Source organism: Cherax quadricarinatus, chromosome 87, assembly GCF_038502225.1.
Source record: "Cherax quadricarinatus isolate ZL_2023a chromosome 87, ASM3850222v1, whole genome shotgun sequence".
NCBI lineage: Eukaryota > Metazoa > Arthropoda > Malacostraca > Decapoda > Parastacidae > Cherax > Cherax quadricarinatus.
This window is the reverse complement of record NC_091378.1, coordinates 8,441,322-8,451,244: the sequence shown is the minus strand read 5'-3', so window position 1 is coordinate 8,451,244 and position 9,923 is coordinate 8,441,322.

Here is a 9,923-nt window from a genome sequence, read left to right as displayed (position 1 = left end):
TATCATACCTCCTCTTAAAGCTATGTATGGATCCTGCCTCTACTACATCACTCTCCAGACTATTCCACTTCCTGACAATTCTATGGCTGAAGAAATACTTCCTAACATCCTTGTGACTCATCTGAGTTTTCAACATCCAGTTGTGACCCTTTGTTGCTGTGTCACATATCTTAAACATTGTCCTTATGCACCCTGCCAATTCCTCGCACTATTTTATATGTGCTTATCATGTCCTCCCCCTATCCCTCCTGTCTTCTAGCTTTGTCAGGTTGTCAACTTTCCTCGTAGGACATACCCCTTAACTCCGAGACTAGTCTTGTCGGAAACCTTTGTACTTCCCCTAATTTCTTGATGTGTTTGACCAGGTGTGGGTTCCATACTGGTGCTGCATATTCCAATATGGGTCTGACGTACACATTGTAGTGTCGTGAATGACGCCTTAAATGTCGAAACGCTATTCTCAAGTTTCCCAGGCGCCCATATGCCGCAGCAGTTATTTGGTTGATGTGCGCCTCAGGAGAGGTGCTGGTATGATGCTCACCCCAAGATATTTTTCCTTGAGTGAGTTTTGCAGCCTCTGGCCTCTTAGGCTGTACTCTGTCTGCGGTCTTCTTTGTCTTTCCCCAAGCTTCACAATTTTGCACTTTCTTCTTTGTCTTTCCCCAAGCTTCACAATTTTGCACTAGAGGAGCCATTCATCGGACCAGCCTTGCAGCTTGTCCAGATCCCCTTGAAGGGTTGCCTTATCCTCGTCCGCTTGTATTCTCACGAGCTTCACATTGTCTGCAAACAGGGACACCTCTGGCTATCCCTTCCCTCATGTCATTCACATATACAAGAAACAGCACCGAACCTAGGAGTGACCTTTGTGGAACCCCACTCGACACATGCACCCACTCTTGACACCTCGTCTCGGACCGATACACGTTGTTTCCTTCCTGTCAAGTATTCCCTGATCCATTGCAGTAACAAAACTCCTGGAGAGCGATAAGTTGCCACAATAAACAGACACATTAGTTGCACTTGTGTCCTTTTAAGTAACACGATACTAAACTAGTATCTCAACTAACCCTGAAATGCACAGAAAGAGTCAGGTGTACATGAGAAAGAAACACGTTAAGAGTTAATCAGTAGACTTACTGGTCAATACTCAAAGCCGCCATCCTCCAGGGATCTCACACATCCGCCACCCTAACCAAAAAAGTACTTTCCCTTGTTTTAATCGTTTGAATTCCTCAAATTCGCATGGAAAATCTGGTCTGGTATAACACTGAGACCTTTAACATACTTTTAGTTGGTCAGTTTTCTTCATTCAAGGTTTGTCATCTTTGGAAAGGCATTTAATAAAGGCTAGACATTCAGGTTGAGGGAACTGGAATTGTGAAAATTGTTAATTACTACCTACCCGACTCCCTTTGAAATTAGTTTTAAGGTTCTCTGTATTTAGGTGCTAAAATACTGCACCGTTATCGCCAGTGAATTCTGAGTATTTATTTCGATAATGTTGGTGAGAATAATTTGTTTCCTTGTTAAAATTCTCACAACAGTGATTGCATGGAATTATGTAAATGTACTTATGGCATTCGAACTGCTAGCATTTATCAGGGCATTTTCCAAAAACTTATTTCCATGCATCTTTATGACATTCCAACTGTTAATTTCAATGTTTACATAATGGAAGAGAATTTAATTTACAGGTTTTAAATCGTCCCAATGAGAACGATTAATTTTCTCTTTCGAAAGTTATTGTTTTAAGTGAGAAATGAAAATCGTATAAAACGTGTGATAAGATACATGTGCAGCAGTTGGGTATCTTTGTTGCTGAAACGTTTCGACTACACAGTAGGTTTCTTCAGTCTAGTTCGGAGGTAGCAGGTGTTGTAGTGAAATGATGATGTAATCAGTGTTAGGGGTCAGTCCCCTAGCAGTGGATCTCACTCTGATTAGAATGACTAGCAAATTGGTTTAGAAAGACGTATGATCAACACAAGGACATATTTATTAGACATCGTTTCGGTCTTGGTACCTTGATCGCGTGATTAAGGTCCCAGGGCCAAAACGTTTCCTAATAAACATGTCCTTGTGTTTATTACGCTCTTTCTAAACCAATTTGTCGTTATAAATTATCAAGGTTTATATAATTAAACCCAACATTTGCGGGGACTTAAATACAACAAATGTGGGGGATTCGAACTCGTGGCTAGTGAGTTTTAGGACTCGCTTGCCATGGGTTCAAACCCCATCCGTGATTTGTTTGCAATCGTGTTAATACGAATTCGTGAGTCGGGTCAAGGAATGGTTGAATATTAAGACAGGTGTGCAACATCTGGGTATCTTTATTGTAGACGTTTCGCCATCCAGTGGCTTTATCAATACAAATTCAAGGACATAACTGGAAACAGTAGAGCGAAATACAGAAGATGAGGTAATCTGTCCCTCAGCCTTGGAGTTGGTACCTTCAAGTTTCCCACACATGCATTTTTTTGGTAAGAGTGATTATTATTATTAAAGATTAGCCGGTATTCTCCCGGCCCGGGCCTTTTCCAAGTGGTGGCCCGGCCTTGGCTCCCTCTCTAGGGAGTGTCTGAGACCTAAGTCTCCCATGGGAGGAGGCACAAGTACCTCCTCATCTTTGGGACCAACTGTCCCCAGGCCTAGCCACAAGCTTGGCCTCTCTGGTCTGCCATCCCCGCCCCAAGGGGGCTAATGGGAATGACAGTCTTATGAGCTAAAGGCTCGGGCTCAGGCACCTACCCTACCCTAGAAGGGTTAGGCATGGTGTCGATCCTGTAAGAGTGATAACTGTTGCCCTTCAATATTCTCTTTTCCAATCAGTCTTTGTATGTAATTTGAAGAACACAAACTGGACAATAAACTGAATGTGTTGAATATGAAGATCATTATATAGAAAAACACAGTTTTTTTTTTTACGCGTAATTTTGAGATGTAACGCTTAGCATTCTGATGATGACGCTACTCGCAGATAAACTGTACATTAATATATTTCTAGGCATTATTAAAGATTTCTCGAAGGTCTTTCTCTTTTTATAATTTAGATATTCAAAACTTGATAAGTCCTTCAGTCTCTCCTGCCAATGAGAAGTCTCTCCTGCCAACGAGAAGTCTCTCCTGCCAATGAGAAGTCTCTCCTGCCAATGAGAAGTCTCTCCTGCCGACGAGAAGTCTCTCCTGCCGACGAGAAGTCTCTCCTGCCGACGAGAAGTCTCTCCTGCCGACGAGAAGTCTCTCCTGCCGACGAGAAGTCTCTCCTGCCGACGAGAAGTCTCTCCTGCCAATGAGAAGTCTCTCCTGCCAACGAGAAGTCTCTCCTGCCAACGAGAAGTCTCTCCTGCCGACGAGAAGTCTCTCCTGCCGACGAGAAGTCTCTCCTGCCGACGAGAAGTCTCTCCTGCCGACGAGAAGTCTCTCCTGCCGACGAGAAGTCTCTCCTGCCGACGAGAAGTCTCTCCTGCCGACGAGAAGTCTCTCCTGCCGACGAGAAGTCTCTCCTGCCGACGAGAAGTCTCTCCTGCCGACGAGAAGTCTCTCCTGCCGACGAGAAGTCTCTCCTGCCGACGAGAAGTCTCTCCTGCCGACGAGAAGTCTCTCCTGCCGACGAGAAGTCTCTCCTGCCGACGAGAAGTCTCTCCTGCCGACGAGAAGTCTCTCCTGCCGACGAGAAGTCTCTCCTGCCGACGAGAAGTCTCTCCTGCCGACGAGAAGTCTCTCCTGCCGACGAGAAGTCTCTCCTGCCGACGAGAAGTCTCTCCTGCCGACGAGAAGTCTCTCCTGCCGACGAGAAGTCTCTCCTGCCGACGAGAAGTCTCTCCTGCCGACGAGAAGTCTCTCCTGCCGACGAGAAGTCTCTCCTGCCGACGAGAAGTCTCTCCTGCCGACGAGAAGTCTCTCCTGCCGACGAGAAGTCTCTCCTGCCGACGAGAAGTCTCTCCTGCCGACGAGAAGTCTCTCCTGCCGACGAGAAGTCTCTCCTGCCGACGAGAAGTCTCTCCTGCCGACGAGAAGTCTCTCCTGCCGACGAGAAGTCTCTCCTGCCGACGAGAAGTCTCTCCTGCCGACGAGAAGTCTCTCCTGCCGACGAGAAGTCTCTCCTGCCGACGAGAAGTCTCTCCTGCCGACGAGAAGTCTCTCCTGCCGACGAGAAGTCTCTCCTGCCGACGAGAAGTCTCTCCTGCCGACGAGAAGTCTCTCCTGCCGACGAGAAGTCTCTCCTGCCACCGAGAAGTCTCTCCTGCCACCGAGAAGCCTCTCCTGCCACCGAGAAGCCTCTCCTGCCACCGAGAAGCCTCTCCTGCCACCGACAAGTCTCTCCTGCCACCGACAAGTCTCTCCTGCCAACGACAAGCATCTCCTGCCAACGACAAGCATCTCCTGCCAACGACAAGCATCTTCTGCCAACGACAATCGTCTCCCGAGAACGATTAACATCTCCAAGTCACCAGCAGCAGCAACCGGTAAGCTCAGCCTGCCTCTCCCTGTTGTCCAAGAAACTACTATCCTCCACCTCTCCGCTGACCTTTATACACTGCCAAGGAAACCTGGACCTCACACACACACACACACACACACACACACACACACACACACACACACACACACACACACACACACACACACACACACACACACACACACACACACACACATGCACGCACATGCACACTGGTAAAGCAGATCACAAACAGGATACGGTCTTTCGGGAGACCTCAGAGAAATGGTTAAAGAAAAAGAGTGGAGTAACCATTACCAAGAGCCTGTCTCCGGTAGCGCACAGAGAGAGAACATCACCAGCACAGGTCGAGCTAGCAAACAGAAGAGAAGCATTTTGGAAGCTAGATAAATACTCGTTCAAATAACACACTCGTTCGTGCGACCCATTCCCGAGTTTCCGGCGCCAGTGTTGAATGCTTACATAGCAGGACAGAGAGAGAGAAGCTTGAGAAAGTTCAACACAAAGGAGTTAATCAAGACTGTTACCTGAACTGTGTGGACCACTCCCACAGGCCGTTTAGGGCGGGGATGGTGCTAGAGCTAGAGCTTGCTATCACCTGCAGCTCACTAGACTACCACTCCCACGAGTCCCCAAGGGGGCGAGGCAGATGGCAGACCAGAGGCCTAGCTTCTCCCAACGAGCCCCATGAGGGCGGGGAATGGGGCTAGGCTTGGGAAGCTGAGGAGGTATTTGTATCTCCTCCCACGGCAGACATAGGTCTCAGGACCCTCCCAAGACAGGGAGCCAGTGCCGGGTCACCATCTGGAAAAGACTCGGGCTGAGAGAGTACCGGCGAATCAAGAACAACAATTATCTGAACTGAGAGTAATTATATATATAGAAATAATACGGAAGATGGATCTTGTATCACTGAATGACCGAAGAACTAGAGGAGGATATGATCATGATGTGCAAAATACTCTGGGGTAGACATAGTGGTCAGAGATAGGCTCTTTACCAGGGATGTACGATGAGCAAATGGGCATGATTGGGGCATAATTAGAACCTATTATCCCAAATGAAGGGAAAGAATGTCGGGAAGTATTTCTTCAGTTAAAGGGTTTTTAAGATATAGAATGAAATTAATGACAAGTGAGGTGGACTCGACACAGGGGTACAAAAAAGTGATTTGATAAGGCCACTGAACCTTAGTTTGGTAGAGTTTGAAGTGGGACCAAGAACTGGAGCTCAACCAATAAGCAAAATCATGTGAGAACATGTAAGAAAAATGGTACGCGCGCGCTACACACACACACACACACACACACACACACACACACACACACACACACACACACAGCATCGAAAGTCAAGACTGACCCGAAGCTGTTGTACAGCCACATCAGGAGGAAAACAACAGTCAAGGACCAGGTAATCAGACTGAGGAAGGGTGATGGGGAATTCACAAGAAACGACCGGGAGGTATGTCAGGAGCTCAACACGAGATTTAAAGAAGTATTTACAGTGGAAACCAGTAGGACTCCAGGAAATCAGAGCAGGGGGTGCACCATCAAGTGCTGGATGAGGTACATATAACGGTGAAGAAGCTGCTATGCTAACTTGACACCTCAAAGGCGGTGGGACCAGACAACATCTCTCCGTGGGTCCTTAAAGAGGGAGCAGAGATATTGTGTGTACAATTAACAAAGATCTTCAACACATCATTTGAAACTGGGCAACTCCCCGAGGTATGGAAGATGGCAAATGTAGTCCCAATTTTTAAAAAGGGAGACATACATGAGGCACTAAACTACAGACCTGTATCACTAACGTGTATAGTATGCAAGGTCATGGAGAAGATCAGGAGAGTGGTGGAGCACCTGGAAAGAAACAAGTGTACAATTGACAACCAGCATGGTTTCAGGGAGAGAAAATCCTGTGTCACAAACCTACTAGAGTTTTATGACAAGGTGACAGAAGTAAGACAAGAGAGAAAGGGGTGGATCGACTGCATTTTTTTGGACTGCAAGAAGGCCTTCGACACAGTTCCTCACAAGAGGTTACTGCTAAAGCTAGAGGATCAGGCACACATAACAGGAAAGGCACTGCAATGGATCAGAGAATACCTGACAGGGAGGCAACAACGAGTCATGGTACGTGACGAGGTGTCAGAGTGGGCGCCTGTGACAAGCGGGGTTCCACAGGGGTCAGCCCTAGGACCTGTGCTGTTCTTGGTATATGTAAATGACATAACGGAAGGGATAGACTCAGAAGTGTCCTTGTTTGCGGATGATGTGAAGTTAATGAGAAGAATCAAATCGGATGAGGATCAGGCAGGACTACAAAGAAACCTGGACAGGCTACAAGCCTGGTCCAGCAATTGGCTCCTTGAGTTTAACCCTGCCAAATGCAAAGTCATGAAGATTGGGGAAGGGCAAAGAAGACCGCAGACACAATATAGTTTAGATGGCCAAAGTCTGCAAACCTCACTCAGGGAAAAAGATCTGGGGGTGAGTATAACACCGAGCATATCTCCTGAGGCGCACATCAATCAGATAACTGCTGCAGCATACGGGCGCCTGGCAAACCTACGGATAGCGTTCCGATACCTCAGTAAGGATTCGTTCAAGACTCTGTATACCATTTACATCAGGCCCATACTGGAGTATGCAGCACCAGTTTGGAATCCACACCTAGTCAAGCACGTCAAGAAATTAGAGAAAGTGCAAAGGTTTGCAACAAGACTAGTCCCAGAGCTACGGGGATTGTCCTACGAAGAAAGGTTGAGAGAAATCGGCCTGACGACACTGGAGGCCAGGAGGGTCAGGGGAGACATGATAACGACATATAAAATACTGTGCATAATAGACGAGGTGGACAAAGACGGGATGTTCCAGAGATGGGACACAGACACAAGAGGTCACAATTGGAAGTTGAAGACTCAGATGAATCAAAGGGATGTTAGGAAGTATTTCTTCAGTCATAGAGTAATCAAGCCGTGGAATAGCCTAGAAAGTGAAGTAGTGGAGGCGGGAACCATACATAGTTTTAAGGCGAGGTATGATAAAGCTCATGGAGCAGGGAGAGAGAGGACCTAATAGCAATCAGTGAAGAGGCGGGGCCAGGATCTATGACTCGACCCCTGCAACCACAAATAGGCGAATACAAATAGGCGAGTACACGACTAGTCCCAGAGCTAAGAGGTATGTCTTACGAGGAGAGGTTAAGGGAAATCAACCTGACGACACTGGAGGACAGGAGAGATAGGGGAGACATGATAACGACATACAAAATACTGACGGGACACAGCAACAAGGGGACACAGTTGGAAGTTGAAGACACAGATGAATCACAGGGATGTTAGGAAGTATTTCTTCAGCCACAGAGTAGTCAGGAAGTGGAATAGTTTGGGAAGCGATGTAGTGGAGGCAGGATCCATACATAGCTTGAAGCAGAGGTATGATAAAGCTCAAGGTTCAGGGAGAGTGACCTAGTAGTGACCAGTAAAGAGGCGGGGCCAGGAGCTTGGGCTCAACCCCCTGCAACCTCAACTAGGTGAGTGAGGTGAGTATACACACACACACACACACACACACACACACACACACACACACACACACACACACAACACACACATCCACCACCCCTCCCACAAACAAATACGACTCACATACACAACATTCCAGACCTGATTTCCACGTACTGAACCAGATGATAGAATCTCCTCCCACACGCTCGGCATATCCCAGCATTTATTGACAGGCTGAAGGTAGTTTGCCACGGAATTGTCCACTAGTGCAGGCTAATGTTGCAAGCAGTCTTTGTCCATTATTGCCTCAATAAAATGTTGAAGAGCTAGTGAATGAAAGAGGGACAACAGTAAAAAATGGAAGAAATAAGTGAAAAGATAGAGATAGAGCTGATTGCTGTTATTGGTAATATTATCTTGGGAAATTAACTCCGTAGGGGCGTACAACGTCCTGGGAATGGGGGTGACTAAGTGTGATCCAAGAAATTGAAGGGTAGTTCCATTTCCTTGGGAAAAGAGCGCTTCTCCAGCATCAAGACACCTCCCTTGAAACGACAAATTGAGCGGAACAACACTGTCTCAGAATTAGAAAGTTCAGTCTTCTGAGGCTAACAGTAACTGTTGGGAATCAGTCCCACTATCTGGTCAACACTGAGCGATACACGACCTCTAATTACTAGTATGTCGTCTCACTCTATACCAGCCTTGGTACGTGACCTAATTGGTACCACATTTTATGTGTAAAATAGATGTAGTGTTCCTAATTAATTATTTTAATTATACCTACCGTGTAGATCTGAAAGTCCACGTTTGTTGACTTATGGTTCGTTATGTAATTACTCGACACAACAGAATAATTACATTGCCAAAATAAGGCACAATGCGAAATACGTGAATTACACAGCTTACCGATATTGCAGTCGAGCCGTTTGAGAGTGCCAGATATGTCTGTGGCACTCATTCAATCACTTCGCTGAGTTCACTAGTAATTAAGAGTCCCGCTTGTTAGTGCCACGAGATGTAAGACTGTTGTGTTTAATTTAACTTAAACTAATTCCACCCACATAACTGACGACACGATTGGCCTTAATTTTTCCTAATAAGAACCTTAGTGAACTCCTTATTAAAGCGGATTTTTGGGTCTATAGTTGGTAAGACACTTGCGCAACATTTCGGTATTTTTATCCCAGAATAATGATTCCCAAATGTTACAAGAATATCAAATCTACTAACATGTCGGTTCTGTAATCCATTTATTCACACTGGATCTATAGTGACTCCAGTGAGACATTACTTGCTGCACTGTTTACGTTTTGAATTCCACACAGCCCTCGATGGGCCTGCTGCCCACTAATGGGATTTTTACGTTTTGAATTCCACACAGCCCTCGATGGGCCTACTGCCCACTAATGGGATTTTTACGTTTTGAATTCCACACAGCCCTCGATGGGCCTACTGCCCACTAATGGGATTTTTACGTTTTGAATTCCACACAGCCCTCGATGGGCCTACTGCCCACTAATGGGATTTTTACGTTTTGAATTCCACACAGCCCTCGATGGGCCTACTGCCCACTAATGGGATTTTTACGTTTTGAATTCCACACAGCCCTCGATGGGCCTGCTGCCCACTAATGGGATTTTTACGTTTTGAATTCCACACAGCCCTCGATGAGCCTACTGCCCACTAATGGGATTTTTACGTTTTGAATTCCACACAGCCCTCGATGGGCCTGCTGCCCACTAATGGGATTTTTACGTTTTGAATTCCACACAGCCCTCGATGGGCCTACTGCCCACTAATGGGATTTTTACGTTTTGAATTCCACACAGCCCTCGATGGGCCTGCTGCCCACTAATGGAATTTTTACGTTTTGAATTCCACACAGCCCTCGATGGGCCTGCTGCCCACTAATGGGATTTTTACGTTTTGAATTACACAGCC